This window comes from Piliocolobus tephrosceles, chromosome 7 (assembly GCF_002776525.5).
Source record: "Piliocolobus tephrosceles isolate RC106 chromosome 7, ASM277652v3, whole genome shotgun sequence".
Lineage (NCBI taxonomy): Eukaryota > Metazoa > Chordata > Mammalia > Primates > Cercopithecidae > Piliocolobus > Piliocolobus tephrosceles.
Genome location: NC_045440.1, coordinates 41,019,145 through 41,042,683, shown reverse-complemented (window position 1 = coordinate 41,042,683; position 23,539 = coordinate 41,019,145).

The window sequence follows — 23,539 nt, the reverse complement described above, 5'->3', positions numbered from 1 at the left end:
TAATAAAAAATAAATAAAAAACAAAAAGTGATGTATGGACACAGGGAGATGGGTTGTGGGCGCCTCTGTCGAGGCAATCCTGGGGACCTGGAGGTGGAAGCTGAATAAGGTAAATAGCGCATGCTGCTTAGCCACTGGAAAGAAGGCAGCTTCCTTGCACCCACAACCAACTTTATGTGAGTGGAATACAAATTTTATGCATGAAGCCAAGACATGTGTTACCATATACCCATCCAAGCAATCTGCTTTTCTAAGGTCACTAGTAAATGGCAGAACCAGGATATAAGCAGGATACAGGACAGCCGTACATCCTGTGCTTTGTACAAGGAATTAATTAGGAGGAAGAAAAAGCAAAACAAAACAGTGCTAGGTCAAGTGAAGCCAAAGCCTGGGGCATTTTCTCTTGCTTATTTTTTCCACAGTTGTTCTGCCCTTCCTAACACCACCACCCATCAAGCCAGGAGCTTACATTTCCTGAGCGCTTGACATGTGCCAAGAAATGTGTTATATGTTTTGCCTTGTCCTCACAGGAGGCGTGCACGATTATTATCCATGGTTTTTCTTTGAGGCAGCTGAGCTCAGAGGGGTTAAGTAATTTTTGAAGTTCATGTAGGTGGTAAGTGTCAGAACTGGGATTTTAACCCAAGATATGTGACATCAAAGCATAATCTTATGCTATTACTTAGCATAAGATTTTTGCCAAAGCTGACAGGGAAGATGGCATGAAAATGGCCACACATACACACATACACACACACTGAGTCACTTAAGATTGAAGGGAGCCAATCCAATGAACCACAAGTATTGGAAACATTCCCCCAAGGTCCTGCCACTGCACTTAAGCAAATGTTCTCAGCAGCCAAGAGAAAGTAGCCTTTTATCAGAAAACTTAGTGCTGTGTTTGAGAACTCCACTGCTATTTCTATGCTTGAAGAGTTTCTGTTTTTGCAAGGTCAATCGTCCAGGTTTTGAGAACTAGCTATTTAGGTAAATGTGTGCTATGGAAATTGAGGGGTGTGCTTAACAAGGTGGCTCTCCATGCCTAGGCAACCACAGGGTAACAGGGTGTGTGCTATGGTGGGACAATCACACACCGGCAATTCCATGCAAATCATTCTTCTAGGAGACAGTGACATTTGGCGAAGAGTAGGCCTGACCTTTTACATCTTTTATATCTTTTACACCACGGTGACATCAAATACACCAGGGATCTCCGAACCACTCAACACAACTCACTCTCCTACTAATAACATTTCCTTCTTTCATCCTGAATATTTCTTTCTTTTCTTTTCTTTCTTTCTTTCCTTCCTTCTTTCCTTCCTTCCTTCCTTCCTTCCTTCCTTCCTTCCTTCCTTCCTTCCTTCCTAGACAGAGTCTTGTTCTGTTGACCAGGCTGGAGTGCAGTGGTGTGATTTTTGAATCACTGCAGCATTAACCTCCTGGGCTCAATGGGTCCTCCTGACTCAGCTTCCTCAGTAACTGTGACTGTAGGCATGCACCTCCATGCCCAGCTAATTTTTTTTTAGATGGAGTCTCACTCTGTCACCCAGGCTGGAGTGCAGTGGCACAATCTCGGCTCACTTCAATCTCTGCCTTTCGGGTTCAAGCGATTCTCGTGCCTCAACCTCCTGAGTAGCTGAGATTACAGGCGCATGCCACCATGCCAGGCTAATTTTTGTATTTTTAATAGAGATGGGGTTTCACCATGTTGGTTAGGCTGGTCTTGAATTCCTGACCTCAAGTGATCTGCCTGCCTCGGCCTCTCAAAGTGTTGGAATTACAAGCGTAAGCAACCACGCCCAGCCCTAGCTAATTTTTGTGTTTTTGTAGAGACAGGGTCTTGCCATGTTGCCCAGGCTGGTCTCAAATTCCGAGATTCAAGCGATCCACCTGCCTCGGCCTCTGAAAATGCTGGAATTGCAGGCATGAGCCACCCTCCCTGGCCTGATCCTGTATATTTCTTAACTAGTCTTCCATTTGGCTCATATAATTACATCAATGCTAGAATACAATTCACATTAGGGAGGCAAAGATAAAGATACATATGTGAAATTATATAAGATAAAGTTGCCTAAATAGAATGCAGCCTAATTCAGGCATCCCTGTTACCACGTCTGGGTTTCTAGAGCAGTCCAAGATGTAAGCAACATTTATAGATCTGGGTTCGGTAACTTCCAGCCAATTTTTTTTTTTCTGGTTATGATAATATTTCTTTTTTTGTGAAATATTTTTTCCTAAGGGTAAGTGATTTTTGAATATGGGAGAAAACTACCTTTATCACTAATAAGGTGGAGCAGATATCCTGCTAATGCAATGCTAAATAAAACATCTAAAAATATTGAATACTATATATATATATTTTTTTTTCCCCCCCCCAAGATGGTGTCTCATTCTGTCACCCAGGCTGGAGTGCACTGACGTGATCTCGACTCACTGGAAACCTCCACCTCCCAGGTTTCAGCGATTCCCCTGCCTCAGCCTGCCGAGTAGCTGGGACTACAGGCGCCCACAACCACGCCCGGCTAATTTTTGTATTTTTAGTAGAGACAGGGTTTCATCATGTTGGCCAGGCTGGTCTGGAACCTCTGACCTCAAATGATCCGCCCACCTTGGCCTCTCAAATTTCTGGGATTACAGGCATAAGCCACTGTGCCCAGCCTGAATACAATAATTTTTAAGCTTTTTTTCTATATATATATATATATATATACATGTATATTTGACTGCACTTTCAAGGCAGCAGGGACAATTCTCAGGAGCTGGAAATGAAGAGACCAGGAAACCATGGTGGCAAGCAGGTCTGACAGCCTCTGTCCATAGACAATACAAAGGAGTTTACCATTCTCAGTTTCCAAGGCCCTGAGTTGGAATGGCCTCATGAGATAAGGCCTTGGGTTCATATAATTTGGGAAGCTGGAAATGAGCTGCATCACATAGATTTGCCACCCTCAGCAAAAAGGTGGGACTGAAAAACTCCACATCCTAGCACAATCATGACAAAGAAGCCTATCTGCTTTGGCCTTGGCGCTAGGTGCAGGGGAAAAGGCCCCTGAAAATGTATAACGATAGCCTTTTGGCACATAGATTTGGGGAATTAATTTTTTTTTTTTTTTTAGACGGAGTGTAGCACTGTCCCCTGGGCTAGAGCGCAGTGGCGCGATCTCGGCTCACTGCAACCTCCGCCTCCCGAGTTGACACCATTCTCCCGCCTCAGCCTCCCGAGTAGCTGGGACTACAGGCGCCTGCCACCATGTGCCCGGCTAATTTTTTGTATTTTTAGTAGAGACAGAGTTTCACCATATTAGCCAGGATGGTCTGGATCTCCTGACCTCGTGATCCCCCTGCCTCGGCCTCCCAAAGTGCTGGGATTACAGGCCTGAGCCACCGCGCCCAGCCTGGGGAATGAATTTAAATCACCTGGGTTGTCCAGAAATCCCAGAGCTGAGAACTTTAACTTAGAGTGGTCTTGGGTTGAGGGCAGCTGGCAGAAAGTAAAAATAAATCTTTTTTGGAGGTTTGCACACTCAACCAAAGCCTCTCAAAATTCCACACATGAAGCCCAAAGGCCATGAGCTCACAGCCCCAGTCACAAACATACAAGTGAACAAGCTACCATGAGCAAGAGGCAAGAGAAATGACCGCCACAGAGCTAGGTCCCCCAGGGGCACCACATAGTGGAATTATCCCGTATAGAATATAAAATGATCCTGTTTACACTGTTTAAAGAAATAAAAGGGATTAAAACACATAAACAAGAAATAAGAGAGTTAGCCATGCATGGCGGCACACACCTGTAATCCCAGCTACTTGGCAGGCTGAGACACAAGAATTGCTTGATCCCGGGACGTTGAGGCTGCAGTGAGCAGTGATCAAACCACTGCACTCCAGCCTGGGTGACAGAGTGAGACCCTGTCTCAAAAAAAAAAAACAAAAAATGGGCCAGGTGCGGTGGCTTACGCCCATAATTTCAACACTTTGGGAGTCCGAGATGGGCGGATCACCTGAGGTCAGGAGTTCAAGACCAGCCTGGCCAACATGGTGAAACCCCGTCTCTACTGAAAATACAAAAATTAGCCGGGCCTGGTGGCAGGTGCCTATAATCCCAACTACTCGGGAGGCTAAGCTTGGAAAATCACTTGAACTCAGGAGGCGGAGACTGCAGTGAGCGGAGATCATGCCACCGCATTCCAGCCTGGGCAACAGAGCAAGACTCTGTCTCCTGCCTACCCCCCACCCAAAAAAGAGAAGATAGTATGAAAAAGATCAGACAGACTTGATAAAAGAAACACAATACTTCTAAAAATAAAATAAAATAAACAATGGAAATTAAAAACTCAATCGATAGGTTAAAAAAACAACTGAAAGAATTAGGCAATCATTTCCTAGGCCTGGAAAATTCAGGTTTTTGCCTTCGAGAATGTTTATGCTAAGAAGCATCCAGCTGGATCTGTGTCCCTTTGGAGCTGGGGTCCTGCAGTGGCACTGGGTGTCTGTGGGACAGAAGGAACGTCCACCCTGTGTCCAGTAGGACAGAAAGGATGACCCTAGCCCTAGAGTTCCCATGGACTTCTAAAAGAAAAGTTGTTTTTATTTAAAGCTGCTTAGAATGAAGGTCTTCAGAAGCCTTCTGCACAATTTTCTACTTAGAAGATATTTTCTCCTTAACTGAACAAAATCACTTTGGTGTATCTTTGGGGTTTGACCTTACTAATAAATAAACATGTGAATCTTGATGTGCACAAATGTCTAACGTTGAAGTCTGCATGTGTGTGTGTGTGGATATGTGTGCATGTAAATTTTAAAATAAGACTTTATTGTGCTTTAACAGAATATTTTGTTGAAAACAGAAGACAGAAAAAATTATGAACAGCAAAATACATGAAGATCTTACCCAAAATTCAGCACAGAAACAAAGAAATTTAAAAAATGGAAGAGAAAAACAAATATGATGATGGATGGAATGAGAAGATTGGAAGCCCAGCGATAAGGAATTTCATAAGAAAGAAGAATTATCAAGCATTCAATGGCAGGGAATTCTCCAGAGTTGATGAAAGATACAAATCCCTAGATTTAGGAATTAAGTGAATCTCAAGCTAAATAACAAAAAACAAAGCCCCAGTCACAGCATTGTGAAACTAGATCACCAAAACAAAGAGAAGGTTTTAGGAGCAGCCAGGGAGGAAAAACAGCTTATCTATGAGGGCATAAAAATCAGACTGTCAGCAGAGCTTTCTCATTTGCAGTCATAAGACAGAGGTGCAATATTTTTCAAGTATGAAAAATAACTGTCAACCTAGATAACTTATCATTCAAGAACGAGAACAAAAAAGATATTCTCTCCTCCTTCTCTCTCTCTCTCTCTATACATATATATGTCCTTGTTCTATGTATGTATAGTTTACTGTAGCTCAAAGTTAAAGCATTCCAAGGTCTTAGAGTGTTGTGGAGCCGTGCAATATGGCAGACAGCTGACTGTCTCCCAGAGTGTGCTCTTTTCTTTGTCCTTCTAGTAATAGAATACCCTACCTTACATTTTAACTGGGCACAACAGTTAGAGACTACATTTTCCAATGCCCAACTAGTATGGGTTAAAGGGCGAATAGGAAGGGAGAAATCTGAGACAGAATAAAGACAAACTATCAAGTAGAAATAGGAGACAATAGCTGGAGGGGAACATGTATTCCAGAAACAGTTTTCCTTTTTTTTTTTTTTTTTAGATGAGGTCTCACCATGTTGCCCAGGATAGTCTTGAACTCCTGGCTTTAAACAACCCTCCTGTCACGGCCTCCTGATTAGCTGAGATTACAGGCACAAACCACCACACTTGGCTCAGTTTTGCTATTTTTAAAGACAACAGATACTAGAGCATGTTTGTTTACGTGTGTGATCCAATGGAGAGAGAGAAAATCTTGCAAAATAGAGGAAGCTGTGAAAGGGAAAGCTGCAAGAGGGAAGGTCTTGACAGGGCAAGAAGGAGTCCAGAGCACATGTGGTAGCAGAGATTGGCCTTTGATAGAGCTGGGACCCACCCAATTAGATAATCAGATAATTTTCCAGCATCCATGCCATCTCATTAAATTTTAATAATTCAGTTAAACATCTTGAATATTAGTTACTTTTCCTAAAAGGAGAAATTCTGTACTCTTTCAGAGTAGACATCATTGATGAGACTTAGAATCTCCAAGTAAAAGAGGATGATTCATGTTTAAGACGTAAACCAGAGTGACCACAGGCAATGGGAAAATATTGAAGAATAGGGTTTAAAGGTAATCCTAGAAGGTGTATGTTAAAGCATTTAAGCAAACATGCCTGGGTTCATTGCTGGTTATTTTTCCTTCCTTTTCTATAATGTAGATATGAGAATGAATTCTCTGGAGGTCAGACAAGGGACTCACAGAAAAAATTGTTGAGGAAGTAATAGGACAGAGAGGTGACTCTGTGAGGATGCATGTCGTGTTCTTAACTGCATGGCAAACCCTTTAGAAATTTCCGTGGCCCCTCAGTGCCTCCCATACCACTGAGTCTGCAGCAGAAATTCACCAATGTGCGAGGCCCTAGGAAAGACTGAATAAAAGTTGGAGAGATTAACAGAGCCAAAAGCACCCACAGAGCCAAAAGCACCCTAGAGCTGACAGAATGAGGCAAGGCACCCAGTGAGAGGGAATTATTCTGGTACTATAATTCAGTAAGGACCTTCTGAAACTCCAGTGGTGTCGAGATTAAGTAGTTATGGCCTAGTGGCAACTTCATGGGAAAGAGCCAGAGGGAAAATTAACTTGCATTTGACATGAAACACATACTCTGTGGGTATTCATCAGAGTAAATTATATGCAGTGGGGATGTTCAAAAGCACTTCCTTTTTCTCCCTTAATGAATATGTACTGTTGAATAACACTGTACTGCCCTCTTGGCTTTTAGTAACAATCAACAACTTCTGATGCCTGTAATCTAGAGTTTCACTGTCTATACTTATGATTAAATTAAGGATAGATACACATTATCATAATCCCTAGGAATTGCGTATTATTTCCTACCAATCCTTAGTTCCTTGCTCCTCAGCACAATGCAGGATCCCAGCCAGGCTGGTGGGCAATGCCGTGGGAGAGCCCAGTGTTGGGGAGAAGACCCAGCCTCAGGGGGAGCCTGGGAGGCTGGGTGAGCTGGCCCAGCTGCCAGCCAAAAAATGGAAGCGTCAGACTGGGAAGATGCAGGGGCAGAGGGGTGGGAGAGGGCCAGGACAGGCATTTCCATGCCTCTCTCTGTCGCCTTGAGAACATGGAACATTGGCTATTAATAGTCAGCAACTGTGTCCTGCTGTCCTGGGGAGCCTGGAGGAACCATGACTAGGAGGACAGCCTGCACGTGGAAGGCAGCTGGGCTGGACAGAGTGAGGGTTGCAGCCTGGCCCAGGGCCTTCCTCCTCTTCCTGCGGGGCCTCCCATGTGCTCTTGTGGTGAACGTGCAGAACACATGCATGTGAGGGCTCTGTTTACAAGACAGAAAGAGCCAGGTGGTTCTAAGAAATCTTTTTTAAAGGAGGAGGCTGTAATCCCAGCACTTTGGGAGGCTGAAGCAAGTAGATTGCTTGAGCTCAGTTCTCCACCAGCCTGGGCAACATGGCAAAATGCCATCTCTACAAAAGATACGAAAATTAGCCAGGTGTGGTGGCATGTGCCTGTAGTCCCAGCTACTTGGGAAGCTGAGGTGGGAGGATTACTTGAGTCCGTGTGGTCGAGGCTGCCATGAGCTATGGTCTCGCCACTGCAGTCCAGCTGGGGTGACAGAGTGAGACCCTGTCTCAAAAAAAAAAAAAAAAAAAGCAAGCGAGGGAGCACTGTCATGTACCCAGCTTCTTCTCACAGCACACCTGGGGGCAGGTAGCACAGGTGCAATACTCACATTTTAGAAAAAGGGGACTGGAGACGTAAAGTGATTAACTACCCATCAGTGGCAAAGAAGGGGTCAGGCTCCAGGTCTCTGGAGTCATTTCAAGGACTCATTCCATCAGGGCTTAGAATTGGAAGCATCTTAATTAGCAGATGTGCCTTAATGAAGATGTGAAGGCAGGGACCTGACATTAATTGCTACCCCCTCAATTATGATGAGCCAGTATCCAAGAGTGACTATCTAATATAAGTAGTTATAGAAAACAGTCATTTTAATGTCCATATCTTGACTAGCATAGGCCTAAAGCACTACTCAGGTGGTTTCTGAAAGCACTTCCCATTCTATGTTCACAGACTCAGAAAGTGGGTAGTGGTCCTGAAAATTGTATATATTCTGTGGAAGTAAGAGTATCTGACAGCAATAGATCACAAATACAGGAGCATCACACATTATGACCATGAACATTCCTAGTTGTTACAGTCCCGAGTCTTAGCCCAAGCAGAAGTTAGTAACCACTGGAACATCAGCCTGGAAAGATAAATATGGGCAGAGAGACACAGAAAGGAGGAAGACTCCGCAAGTCCATTTCCCATCAACTGGTTCTGCCACCACTTCTCCCTGGCCACAGACACTTTTGGCTACTATTTCAAGAAGTGTGTAAGGGACTCAGAAAGAGCAGAGACCCAGTCTCTTCCCATGGGCCTGTGGGAGATGTCTAGAAAGTGCTTCTGTGTCAACCTCCCATCCTGGCCGATATGAAGGAAAGGAGCCTTCCAACCTTGGGTGGCCTATGCCATCTTCCCCTTTCCACAATCCCAGCTCCTCCTGCCCAGTCTGAAACTCCCACTGTCAGAGTTGCTGAAACATGGCAGTGGTGCAGGGAGAAGGGGGGTGGGCCGAGGAAAGGGATCACTAGGAATAAACTTGATCAGGAACATCCAAGGCGTCGCATGAACAGGCGTTAGTTTATTGTCATGAGCTAATTACTTCTTTAACAAGTTTTTGATCAATTTCTGCTGCAGACTCAGTGGTGTGGGAGGCACTGAGGGGCCACAGAAACTTCTAAAGGGCTTGCAATGCAGTTAAGAACATGACATTCATATGGCACAGGAAGCTTCAACGGAGAACACCAAACCAAATAACTAAGCCACAGGCTGCAATGGGAACCATAACAACTAGGGAATTAAAGAGAAAGGGATCGGCTGGGCATGGTGGCTCACGCCTGTAATCCCAGCACTTTGGGAGGCTGAGGTGGGTGGATCACCTGAGGTCATGAGTTTGAGACCAGCCTGGCCAACATGGTGAAACCCCGTCTCTACTAAAATTACAAAAATTAGCTGGACGTGGTGGTGTGTACCTGTAATCCCAGCTACTTGGGAGGCTAAGGCAGGAGAATTGCTTGAACCCAGGAGGTAGAGTTTGCAGTGAGCCAAGATTGCACCATTGCACTCCAGCCTGGGTGACAAGAATGAAACTCCATCTCAAAAAAAAAAAAAATGCCGGGCACGGTGGCTTATGTCTGTAATCCCCAGCACTTTGGGAAGCCAAGGCAGGTGGCTCACTTGAGGTCAGGAGTTTGAGACCAGCCTGTGATGAAACCCCGTCTCTACTAAAAATACAAAAATTAGCTGGGCCTAGTGGTGTGTGCCTATAATCCCAGCTGCTTGGGAGACTGAGGCTTGAACCCAGAAGATGGAGGTTGCAGAGAGCTGAGATTGTGCCACTGCACTCCAGCCTGGGGCGACAGAGCGAGACTCCGTTTAAAAAAAAAAAAACAAAAAGAGAGAGAGAGAGATAAAGGGACCAAAGAGGGATTCCTATCACATCACCTGAGAGGACTTCATGGAAACATTTCCAGGCCAAAAAGCCAAAGTGTCGGTGAAGGGGTACATCCTTGGACTGTAAATTCCTCATGGTCAGGAACCAGTAAAATGATAGATGGTTCGCTGGGAGTGGAGGGAAAGGTATAAATTTGACTATATCAGAATTTTGTCCAGAACCAACCTTGCCTACCTCCACCTGATTTAGGTAGGATACCATAGTGTGGCTATCCGGACAAATTTGCCCAAGTAAATCCTGAACAAGTAAATATCCTGAAGTTTTTGGCTTAAACACAAACACAGCTTCATAGCCTCTCTGGTGGCCCAGGGACAGTGACCTTTCTTAGTGTCTTCAGGAGATACACATGTGTGTTTGCCTCTAGGTTTTGTACAGCAGGTGAAGCCACTGTCACCTGAGCCGGGGCCTACTGGCAAGTTCCCAGGTGAAGGTGGGGGGCTAACCCTGAGAGTGGCTCCGCCTCAGCACTACTGGGCTGTATCATTCTCTGTTGTGGGGGCTGCCCTGTGTGTTCTGAGCGGCATCCCTAGCCTCTGCCACTCCATGCCAGGGGCGCCCACCCCTCCCCAGCCCGGTCCAACAATCAGCAATGTCTCTAGCAGTATCAAACATCCCCCCAGCTCTAGGGAACAGGATCCCACACTACGGTGCCACAAGAGGGTATCTACAGCCAAAAGGTCTGTCCCCTGCTCATCATTCGTCACATATTCCCCGGGCAAAGCCACTTTCTTCCGCTGATGCCATTCCTTGAAATATGAAGGGAACTTAGACTTCCTCTAATTCAAGGCTCTCTCTTTAAGGAGATTAAAGCCCAGGAGGGAACTCAGTTCATAGAACGAGTAAACACTGTGGAATCTGCCACCTGCCCTTGCAAGGCTGCTCCCTACCACAAAGCAGGAGGTAGAGCGCCAGCTCCCCTCCCCTCCAGCAGTGCCTAGCAGGCCCCTTGCGATAGGCATATCATACTACGGATATTTGTTTTAAAAATAGTTCTTGAGGACCAAAAGGTAAACTTAGGTCATTTGTTCATCATTCAGGAAACACTTAGTTTTTGAGACGAAGTCTCGCTGTCTCCCAGGCTGGAGTGCAGCGGCGCAATCTCGGCTCAGTACAAGCTCCGCCTCCCAGGTTCACGCCATTCTCCTGCCTCAGCCTCCCGAGTAGCTGGGACTACAGGCGCCCTCCACCACGCCTGGCTTATTTTTTGTATTTTTTAGTAGAGATGGGGTTTCACCCTGTTAGCCAGGATGGTCTCGATCTCCTGACCTCGTGATCCACCCGCCTCAACCTCCCAAAGTGCTGGGATTACAGGCGTGAGCCACTGCACCCGGCCTAGGAAACATTTTTGATGTGCATTTGTTGACTACTGAGGACACAAGTCTCTGCTTCTTAAACAAGGACAGATGTGAGGCGACAGGCAAGTTGTTGGGGCTGAGGGTGCAGAGAGGCCTCATCTAACCCCTGAGCTAAGTCTGAGAGAATGAGTTCAGCAGTCAGCCAGACAGAGTAAGAAAGCGAGGCCAGAGGAGGGAACTGAAGGTGTAAAGGAAAGCACACAAAAGCTTGTGGCCGGCCAAGTGCGCCGGCTCACGCCTGTAATCCCAGCATTTTCGGAGGCCGAAGCAGGCGGATCACCTGAGGTCAGGAGCTGGAGACCATGGTGAAATCCCGTCTCTACTAAAAGTACGAAAATTAGCCAGGCATGGTGATATGTACCTGTAATCCCAGCTACTCAGGAGGCTGAGGCAAAATTGCTTGAACCCGGGAGATGGAGGTTTCAGTGAGCTGAGATCATGCCATTGCACTCCAGCCTAGGCAATAGAGAAAGCCTCCGTCTCAAAAAAAAAAAAAAAAAAAGAAAGAAAGAAAGAAAGAAAAAGAAAAAGAAAAGAGAAAAGCTTGTTGCCTGGAAACAATGCAGTGGGTGCACAGAATCCCAGCACTGCCACCTCAGCAGGATGTAAGAGTTGAGTCAGAAGAGATAGAAATCAGACTGAAAGGCCGTGACTGCTGTCCCGAAAAATTTGCATTTCATCTCTTAGGCAATGAGGAGCCACTGAGGGATAGAGTCAAGGAGCACAAGGTCAGGCAGGAGCAGTGGGTAGGACAATGCTGCAGTGTGGAGAGAGGTGGGAGACCCACAGGCAGGGTGGAGCTAGGGGAGTTGAGGATGCTTCTGGGGATGCCTGAAAGAGTCAAGACACTTAGGGCCGGGTGCAGTGGCTCAAGCCTGCAATCCCAATACTTTGGGAACCCAAGATGGGAGGATCACTTGAGGCCAGGAGTTCAAGACCAGCCTAGTCAACATAGCAAGACCCCGATTCTATTTAAAACTACAAAAGCAGATGCTCAGGTGTCTAGCGGTGACGTCAAATGAGACAGCACACGCAGAAGGAGCAGGAGTGCAGTGAGAGCTCTGGACCTCCACGTGGGAAACATTACATCTGAGAGACTCCACTTTGAGCTGCCCAGTACACGTGTGTGTGGGACAGACAGGTTGGGAGATCCAGGTTGGGAATGGTGCAGGGGGACCAGACAGACAGGGGGTGCATCCATGAAATGGAGTGACATAATGGCAGGGGCTGGGGTGTGGGCACAAAGAATAAAAGCAGGGAGCCGACTCTTCTGGGGAACAGCAACATCTAAAAGAGGCACCCCCTCGCCAGAAACCAACTTCCTGGTCAGCCCAGCTCTGTTAGGTGAGATGCTCTTGCAAGACTTTCACCGCCCCACCGCCTCCAGCCCCTGGCCGGAGCAGCCACGCTGTTCTCTTCTGTGCTACAAAGGGAGATGGAATCTGAACAGGGAGGGGGATTGGTCAGACTGCTCGTCAACCTTTGTTTCCCAACTGCTCAGGCAGCTCAAAGACTTTCATTTCCCACCACCACACTCTCCCCAAGGCACCAGAATGTGAGCTGGCACCACAGTGAGGACTCGGGACCCTACTAATGGACTGTGAACCTAACATTTGTGGAAAACGTTGCACAACTTCTAAGGCTTGTGGTCAGATGGGTTCATCCACAACCTAATCTAAGTGTAGACTCTTAAGAACTAGATTATAGCTTACAGAAGAGGTTCACTTTTATTGCAAAGTATGCTACCAAAGGGTAGCGCACTTTTGCCACATATTTGTAGTCCTGTACGTTTGTGGGAGGAGGAATAAGGCTCTTTGAACAGCCGTCCCCATGTGTCATGCCCTCTGACGAATACCCACAGTGTCCCCATTTCTCATGAACCAGGACTTGCCGTTTCCCCCTGGATTTCTCTTGTAAACTTGACCCTCTCTGTAGGACAGATACAAGAGCATTTGCTCAAACCCTTCATGAATTATTTTCAACCCTTAGGCATTTCAGTCCTTTTGACAGTAATCACACCTTTCAGCTACTGAGTTATTTAACCTGAGATTCAGAGGCCTGTCCCTAGAGGAAAATGATGGTTTAAATGAGGAGCGTTTCTTAAAGCATTTTGCATTTTATTTCTCACTCCAATTTTCCAAGTGCTTCTGTGTATAGAAATTTTTACTCTTTCCCTAAAGCTTTGTAGTCTCTCCTTTTTACTGCAGAGAAATTAAAGTGCAGGGCTGGTGGCAGGGCCCAGAGCATAGAAGGTAGCTTCAGGCGGGTCCAGGCATGGGTGTGGCCCCAGGTCACGAACTCTGGCCCTGTCCATCCTCAGGTATTACTGCCTGGAGGAGGATTGAGTGGTAGCTGGAGTACAAGGACAAAGAGGTTTTTTTTTTTTTTTTTTTTTCCTGTTTAAGAATGAAATGCTGTTGGGCACTGTGGCTCACACCTGTAATCCCAGCACTTTGGGAGGCTGAGACAGGTGGATCAACTGAGGTCAGGAGTTCGAGACCAGCCTGTCCAACATGGTGAAATTCCATCTCTATTAAAAATACAAAAATTAGCTAGGCATGGTGGCGCGCGCCTATGTCACTGCACTACAGAGCGACACTCTGTCTCAAAACAAAACAAAACAAAACAAACAAACAAACAAAAAAACCCGAAATGCTTTCTGGCAGAGTGAAGTCTCTCCTCCATCCACAGTGGACTCTCTTTATTATGACTGTGATGTGTTTGGGGTACACAAGCTGGTGTCTTCCGCAAGGTTGCTGAGGAGCATTCTGGAAACACAAGTTCATTGTGAAATCCTCCACAATTCCTCACAGCAGAGTATCACCCTGTGAGAAACGTAGGGATCTAAACCCTGCAATTCACAGTGAGTCTGGTGAAGCGTCCGGACAAGGAGACTGAGATTTAATCTTGATTCGCCACTAATTGTCACTGTAATGTTCCCAGAAGTCATTTCTGCTCGCTGGGTCTCAATTTTCTAATCTATAAAATGAAGGGTTGAAGTGGATCACTGTTCTCACGCTGCAGGGTATCGACATATTTTTGTGAGCTGTGAGGTCTCCTCTATAATAATTTTTTTTCTAAAAATTTTTTTCTTTTTTTTTTTTCTGAGATGGAGTGTCGCTCTGTTGCCCAGGCTGTAGTGCAGCTCACTGCAATCTCCACCTCCTGGGTTCAAGCGATTCTCCTGCCTCAGCCTCCCAAGTAGCTGGGATTACAGGCTCCTGCCACCACATCTGGCTAATTTTTGTGTTTTTAATAGAGATGGGGTTTCACCATGTTGGCCAGGCCGGTCTCAAACTCCTGACCTCAGGTGATCTGCCCGCCCACTTTGGCCTCCCTAAGTGTTGGGATTATAGGTGTGAGTCACCGAACCCAGTCTTTTTCTAAATTTTTAATTTTGTTTATTTATTATTTTCTTTAAACTATCTCCCCCAGGAAGGATTATTTATTTTTTAGAGACAGGGTCTTGCTCTGATCCCAAGATTGGATCATATGACATGTGGTGGCATGATCATAGCTCACTGCAGCCTTGAACTCTGGGGCTCAAGCAATCCTCTTGCCTCAGCCTCTCGCATAGATGAGACTACAGGCATATGCCGCCACACTGAGCTAATTTTTTTATTTTATATTTGTTTAGATATAGTGTTTCCCTATGTTGCCCAGTCTGGTCCCAAACTCCTGGCCTCCAGTGATCCTCCTGCCTCAGCCTCCCAAAATGTTGAGAATTACAGGTGTGAGCCACCATGCCTGGTCAATCCAACTTTTTAATTCAAAAAAGTTTAGACTTACAGAATAGTTGCAAAAATAAAACAAGAACATTTACACACCATTCATGTGGATTCACTAATGGCATTTTGCCACTCATTTCCTTCTATTGGTGTTTTCTTTTTTTTTGAGATGAAGTCTAGCTTTGTTGCCCAGGCTGGAGTGCAGTGGCTTGATCTCAGCTAACTGCAACCTCTGCCTCCCGGGTTCAAGAGATTTTTCTGCCTCAGCCTCCCAAGTAGCTAGGACTACAGGCATGTGCCACCATGCCTGGTTAATTTTTTGTATTTTTCGTAAAGACAGGGTTTCACCATGTTGGCCAGTCTGGTCTCCAGCTCCTGACCTTGTGATCCTCCTGCCTCAGCCTCCCAGAGTGCTGGGATTACAGGTGTGAGCCACCGTGCCCAGCCATCTATTGGTATTTTCATGTTCATGAAAATGGGCCGGGCACAGTGGCTCACGCCTGTAATCCCAGCACTTTGGGAGGTGGAGGCGGGCAGATCACAAGGTCAGGAGATCGAGACCATCCTGGCCAACATGATGAAACCCCGCCTCTACTAAAAACATAAAAATTAGCCGTGCTTGGTGGCACAGGTCTGTAATTCCAACTACTCGGGAGGCTGAGGCAGGAGAATTGCTTGAACCCAGGAGGCGGAAGTTGCAGTGAGCCGAGATCGTGCCATTGTACTCCAGCCTGGGCAACAGAGCGAGACTCCGTCTCTAAATAAATGCATGCAAGCGTCTATCTGAATTATAATGAGGGCTATTGCCCACACCAGGGCTTGGGGGTCTGCCTGTATCTACCTTCCCTTTGGCGTCAGGCAGTACTGCTTTAATTTTCATGAGATTCCCAGAAAAGAAATGAAGAGGTCTCCACAATATCCACATCAAATGGTATCATGAGGCCCCACATAAATGAAGGTTGTTCAGTAATTTTAAAGGGAAAAGTGTGTGGGAAATTTGAGTTCTTTCTTATTTCATACATTTGCAATACAGTAAAGGCATGTCAAACACACATAGAAACTTCTCCAGAGAAGTCATTTTCATATTGATGTTACCAGTAGCAACTTAATTTGAGCAAAACATCATTTGGCAAATTAAATTAATATTATTAAATTAAATTATAGTGGTTTGGAAGGAATGTTTTTACCGACTTCGTAAATTTGTCTTATGATACCTGTTCAAGAGTTATGAGCATAAGGAATTTATAATAATGTTGGTGCAGACTTGAGCAGCACTATAATAAAAGTAAAACTGAAGTCATGCTAGAATATCACTGGGGAGACTTGCATTCATCTTGTTTGTAAACAATGAACCAGAACAAGTTCAGATGTGCCTCAAGAGGGTCAGGCAGTTGAAGTATACCCATTTTGTTATATTGAGATTCTATATAGGATTTTGTTTGGAAAACATTTGAATATTACCAATCTAATTTGATGAAACCATTCATCTTTAGCAGCTAAACCAATTTATTTTCACTGACAACAGAAAGTACTGGTAGCTGCGGACCATCTTTATTATTATTATTTTAGACAGGGTCTTACTCTGTCACCCAGGCTGGAGTACAGTGGTGCGATCATATCTCACTGCAGCCTTGACCTCCTGGGCTCAAGCAATCCTCCCACCTCAGCCTTCCAAGTAGCTGGGACTATAGGGGCCTGCCACCACCTCTGGCTAATATTTTTAAAAAGTTTTCTTTTTTTTTTTTTTTGGACAGAGTCTCCCTTTGTCACCCAGGCTGGAGTGCAGTGGTGCGATCTCAGCTCACTGCAAGCTTTGTCTCCCAGGTTCACGCCATTATCCTGCCTCAGTCTCCCGAGTAGCTGGGAGACTACAGGCACCCGCCACCACACCAGCTAATCTTTTTGTATTTTTAGTAGAGACAGATTAGTGTTAGCCAGGAAGGTCTTGATCTCCTGACCTCGTGGTCTGCCTGCCTCGGCCTCCCAAAGTGCTGGGATTACAGGCGTGAGCCACCGCGCCCAGCCTAAACAATTTTTTTAGAGGTAGGGTGTTGCTATGTTGCCCAAGCTGGTCTCAAACTCCTGGTATCAACTGATCCTCCCATCTTGGCCTCTCAAAGTGCTGGGATTACAAGCATGGGCCACCACACCTGGCCTCTCTGTTTTACTGTGTATGACGTGGAGTTTTGTGGATGTACCTGTGTATTAATCAGTGTTCTCCAAAGAAACAGAACCAATGGGATGTGTGTATCTATATGTATATCATCTATATCTATATCTATGAGAGAGAGATTTATTTTAAGGAAGTGAGTCACACAATCGTGGACGTACAAGCTCAAAACCTGCAAGACAGGCAGCAGGCTGGAGACGCCGGGGCAGTCTAAGTCCAAAACCCGTGTGCTGGCAGAACTTCTTGTTGCTCAGGGGAGGTCAGCCTTTATTTTATTTTAGTTTTTGAGACAGGGTCTCACTCTGTCACCCAGGTGGAGTGCAGTGGCACAATCTTGGCTCACTGCAACCTCCACCTCCTGGGTTCAAGCGATTCTCGTGCCTCAGCCTTGCAAGTAGCTGGGATTACAGGCACATGCCACCACACCCGGCTAATTTTTTTTTGTATTTTTAGTAAAGATGGGGTTTCACCAGGTTGGCCAGACTGGTCTCAAACTCCTGACCTCAGGCAATCTGCCAGCCTTGGCCTCCCAAAGTGCTGGGATTACAGGCATGAGCCACTGCGCCCCACCCGGTCTTTATTCTATTAAGGCCTTTGACTGATTTGATGAGGTCCACTCACTGTTAGAAGGAGCAATCTACTTTATTGAGAGTCCACCAACTTAAATGTTAATGTTGTCCAAAAACACCTTCACAGAAACATACAGCATAATGTTGGGCACCTGACCCAGTCAGTTTAACACATAGAATTAGCCATCAAAACGTATGTCAGCTGGTTTGACTAGAAATAAGTTGTAGTGGACCTGGCACGGTAGCTCATGCCTGTAATCCCAACAGTTTGGGAGGCCGAGGTGGGTGGATCGCCTGAGGTCAGGAGTTCGAGACCATCCTGGCCAATATGGTGAAACCCCATCTCTACTAAAAATACAAAAAATTAACCAGGCGTGGTGGCGCATGCCTGTAATCTCAGCTACTTGGGAGGTTGAGGCAGGAGAATTGCTTGAACCCAGGAGGCGGAGGTTGCAGTGAGCCGAGATCACGCCACTGCACTGCAGCCTGGGCAACAAGAGTGAAACTCCATCTCAAAAAAAAAAAAAAAAAAAATTGTAACGGAGGAAAGAATTTGTTTGCAGCAATGTCAAGATTCTTTTGAGGGCTTAGAAATCTACCCAGGTCAGTTGCAGGTAAGTAGAATGTGTAGAATGCAGGTAAGAACAGCAGTGCGGTGGAGGGAGTGCCTCTGTGATGGCCAGAGCTGTCTGTGCTTCATGGTACCCTAGTGTCCAACCCAGTGCCTGGCGTGTATGATACATGCTCAGTCTGTCTGTTGACTGATGGAATGAGAAGATGTACTGGACTCCTTTGTAATATGTACCACAGCCGGGAGAAGTAAGCTTTATCAAAGTATCATTCTGTAAGTTGGAAAGGCACCACTAATTACCTGGCTTTAATTGATTGTTGGCAGCTGAATCTTCACAGGGTAAACCAAAGCCATCAAGAACATCTGGCCGGCCGGGCGCGATGGCTCAAGCTTGTAATCCCAGCACTTTGGGAGGCTGAGACGGGCGGATCACGAGGTCAGCAGATCGAGACCATCCTGGCTAACATGGTGAAACCCCATCTCTACCAAAAAATATAAAAAACTAGCCGGGCGAGGTGGCGGGCGCCTGTAGTCCCAGCTACTCATGAGGCTGAGGCAGGAGAATGGCGTGAACCCGGGAGGCGGAGCTTGCAGTGAACTGAGATCCGGCCACTGCACTCCAGCCTGGGCGACAGAGCAAGACTCCGTCTCAAAAAAAAAAAAAAAAAAACATCTGGCCAAGTTCTTTCACTTGAGACTGTCCTAAAGTCACCCAAGTATTTGCTGAGAATGAAGGTACACTCTGAGATCTAGCAAACCACGTACATTTTCCTGTACACACCTCAGGTGTCTATACACAGCAAAATAAGAAGATTATAGCATGAAACTTCACTACGGACCCTCCAGGCCTCCTCACCCAGCAAGCAGATGATAACAGCCTGAGGTGTGAAGCAAAGAACCCGAGGTTCTTTGAGCCACCATGACTGGCTTCATGTTAGGCTTTTAATGAGCATATTTTTCTTTTCTAACTGGAAAAAAATATTTTTAAAGCACATTTTGAGCGACTGTTTACACAAGGAGCTATGGGATTGATGCTGTGTGGGCTCCTATTAAATACTAATAAATTATCTTAATGTGATATTTTGGTGGGTGACTTAATTACTCTATATTTTTCTCAATCTTTCAACATAATACTGCACTTTCAATATTAACAGTAGTGAAATTAGTGGCGATATCTCTTTTCTCCTATTATATTTTTTTTACCTCTATTGCAGCTTTATTGAGGTATAATTGACAAAATGGCATATATTTATAGTGTACATTGTGATGATTTGATACACATACACATTGTGGAATGATTACTGCAATCAAGTTTGCAGACTTGATTGATTCGATGACAAGAACCCAAGCAAAGAACCAAGCAAAGGTTCCAAGCGTGGTGGCTCACACCTGTAATCCCAGCACTTTGGGAGGCCGAGGTGGGCAGATCACGAGGTCAGGAGATCAAGACCATCCTGGCTAACACGGTGAAACCTCATCTCTACTAAAAATACAAAAAATTAGCTGGGCGCGGTGGTGGGCGCCTGTAGTCCCAGCTACTTGGGAGGCTGAGGCAGGAGAATGGCGTGAACCCAGGAGGCGGAGCTTGTAGTGAGCCAAGATTGTGCCACTGCACTCCAGCCTGGGCAACAGAGGGAGACTCTGTTTCAAAAAAAAAAAAAAAAAAAAAAGAACCGTGGTTCCGACCTGATCCGACCTGCAACTTCTCACACTGCCTGCCTTCTGTTAATGCCTTACCATCCTCCCCAGTGTAGTGCTTATTCTGAGCCAGCCTTCTTTTTATTTGCAAAAATGTCTTCGTCTTTGTTAATGAATTGCTAAGGAGGCTTTGCTTTCCTCCAACATAGTTTGGGAAAAGGACAGTCTCCTTTACTGACTGGCTTGCATCCCCTGCTGTTCCTTAGAACTGCTGGACTTTCTCCTTCACAGCCCCGCGCAGAGGAAGCTAGGACAACTTCCTTTGGGATGATGGATTCACTTCTGATAAAAGTGCAATCTGAGGTGGTGTCCCCATTCCCATGCCACTAAGGCAGTTCAGCATCTTAGAGCCCCATCCCTACTATGGGTTCAGTGTTATTATTCTGCTCCCCGACTGACCCTATGCGTCTAATCTGTGTCCTTTGGCATCTTGTCTTTACAGAGCAGACCCATGTCCAAGGAGCCCACACAGCACCAATCCCATAGCTCCTCGTGTAAACAGTCGCTCAATATGTGCTTTAAAAATATTTTTTTCTAGTCAGAAAAGAAAAATATGCTCATTAAAAGACTAACATGAAGCCAGTCACGGTGGCTGTAACCTCAGCACTTTGGGAGGCCAAGGAGGGAGGATTGCTTAAGGCCAGGAGTTCAAAACCAGCCTGGCCAACACGGTGAAATTCCGTCTCTACTAAAAAAATGCAAAAATTAGCCAGGCGTGGTGGCGGGTGCCTGTGATCCCAGCTACCCAGAAGGCTGAGGCAGGAAAATTGCTTGAATCTGGGAGGTGGAGGTTGCAGTGGGCAGAGATCATACCACTGCACTCCAGCCTGGGCGACAGAGCGAGACTCTGTCAAAAAAAAAAGAAAAAAGAAAAAAGACTAACATGAGAAATACATAAAACGTGTAAGTGTTCTCACCAAAAAATAAAGGTGACCATGTGAGGTGATGGATGTGTTAATTAACTTGATTGCAGTAATTATTCCACAATGTGTATGTGGATCAAATCATCACAATGTACACTATACATATATGCCATTTTGTCAATTATACCTCAATAAAGTGGCAATAGAGGTAAAATAATATATAAAAGGAGAAAAGAGCTATCACTACTAATTTCACTACTGTTAATAATGGAAGTGCAGTATTAAGTTAAAAGATTGAGAAAAATATAGAGTAATTAAGTCACCCACCAAAATATCACATTAAGATAGTTTATTAGTATTTAATAGTTAATATTAGGGAGAGAGATTTATTTTAAGTAATTGACTCACATAATCATGGAGGTACAAGCCCAAAATCTGCAACACGCAATAGCCTGGAGACTCAGGCGAGAGTTGCAGTCTGAGTGACAAAATGTTTATATTAATTATCAATATTAATCATTCATATACTTTTGTCATAAAAGCTTGGCAGCATTTTTTTTTTTTTGAGACAGGTTCTTGCTCTGTTGCCCGGGCTGGAGTGCAGTGGCACGATCACAGTTCACTGTAGCCTCAACCTCCTGAGCGCTAGTGATCCTCCCACCTCAGCCTCCCAAGCAGCTGAGCCCACAGGCATGCACAAGCACTCTTAGCTAATTTTTGAAATTTTTCTGGAGACAGGGTTTCACCATGCTGCCCAGGCTGGCAGACCTTTAATTTTATAAAAGCAATAGAATATTGCAAATAAAGTTGAAGCCACTTTTTTCCTTCCAACTTTCAGCCCTATTCTCTCTCCTCCCCAGAGGTAAGTATTAATACCATCATGAATGTGGGGGAAAGGTAGCATGAGGCAGGAAGAAGAAAGGTGAGCCCAGGACCCTACACAGACGCACCCAACAAGGAAGCCAAGGTGGCCACCCCATCACACCCGCTCAGCCAAGGCTGCTCCTAGAGGCAAGCAAGTGAGTGGAGGTGAGGCTTAGGGCGCCAGTGCTGAAGGCCAGGCTTTGAGTCAGAGCTTGGGGTCTGCAGACCTCGAGATCAATTCTCATTTAGCTTTGCTTACATTATTTTCCCAGAGCTTGGGATAAAAGCCATTTGGGAAACAAAAAGGAAATCTGGGTTGGGACCAGGACCACCAGGGAGCTCCTGAGCTGGCTTGGTGGCATCCCAGGCCCATGCCAGGACCCAGCAGGGCTGGTTTCCATGGGCATGAAAAGGCCCACATCATAATTCCAGGGCATAGGCAAGGATTACAAACAAAAAGTGACCTCTTGAACAGAGAGCGAGCCTTTGAGTGTTCCTATTTCTTCTTCTGGGCCCACACTTGGACATGCCTCTTAACCATTTCATCACCTGCAGGCCTGCTCACTAGCATGGGGGGGTCACACCTCGGCAGCCTGGTTTCCCTCCCATGTAACATCAAAAGGGGAAGGGCGTTTCTCTTGGAAACCTCAGTGCCCTGTTATAAGAGGAAATGGAGTGTGTGGTAACACGCAGCCATCACTGTGCTTCTTGGAGTCATCTTGTCTAGTTCTGATGTGTCACACTACAGCTCATAAAATGAGACAGGGTGCCAGCAGTGCCCCAGCCCTCGGCCAGTCCTGAGCGCATTGGCGACTTCCTCAGGCACAGGACTAGCCCAATTCTTGGGGTTTGGAAAAATGAAGTTGTATTCAGCCAGCAGCTGATGTTATTACTCCATGGGAGGGAGTCAGAAGCACATCTCTTGCTACATAATTATCCTCTAATTTGTTTGTTTGTTTCTACAGAGAACAGCATCTTGCTATGTTGCCCAGGCTGGTCTTGAACTCCTGGCCTCAAGTAATTCTCTGGCCTCCCAAAGTGCCGGGATTATAGTCATGAGCCACTGTGCCTGACCCTCTAATTTAAATTTAAAGCAATTTGGTGAAAAAGACACCTAAGTTATCAGACTCTCCAAAGCTTCAAAAAATATTTTATTCCAGTGCATGGGGTCCAAACTGGATCATAAGACAAATAAAATCCACAATGTCTATGGGGCTGCCAATTAATTCCTTTAGGTTTTGGTCTTTTAAAGCGAACAGGTGAAATGTGGCCGGGCATGGTTGCTCATGCCTGTATTCCCAGCACTTAGGCCGAGGCAGGTGGATCACCTGAGGTCAGGAGTTCGAGACCAGCCTGGCCAACATGGTGAAACCCCGTCTGTATGAAAAATACAAAAATTAGCTGGGCGTGGTGGTGCATGCCTGTAATTCCAGCTACTCAGGAAGCTGAGGCAGGAAAATTGCTTGAACTTGGGAGGTGGAGGTTGCGGTGAGCTGAGATCGTGCCATTTTGCACTCCAGCCTGGGCAACAGAGCAAGACTCTGTTAAAAAAAACAAAAAAGAAAGGAAAGGAAAAGGAAAGGAACAGAAAGCCAAATGTATTACTATTAAAATGTGTCATTTTCATGGGTGAGGCACTAAAGTCTGCTTATATGACAAATAATTTCTGAATAATATTTGGACAGCATTCTACTCTTTTCAAATCATATACACACAGCCTCATTTGCTTGCTTTGATTTGCAGTGCTTGCTGCCGGCTGGTGATTCTCTCTCCATAGATGGTGACTCCTGGATGGCCTCCCTGTTTCATCTCAGTTTGCTACACGCTTTGCAAAATGGGTCCTTTAGCCACTCTTGTTTCTGGCATTTCACAGCTGTGAAGTACAACCTCCAGGAGGATTAGATTGAACCACAAGAAATCGCTATTTTTTTAAGTCAAAAATGTTTGGTTAATGGTAACTTCATATGATACAACCTAATATTTTGGTCTAAACAA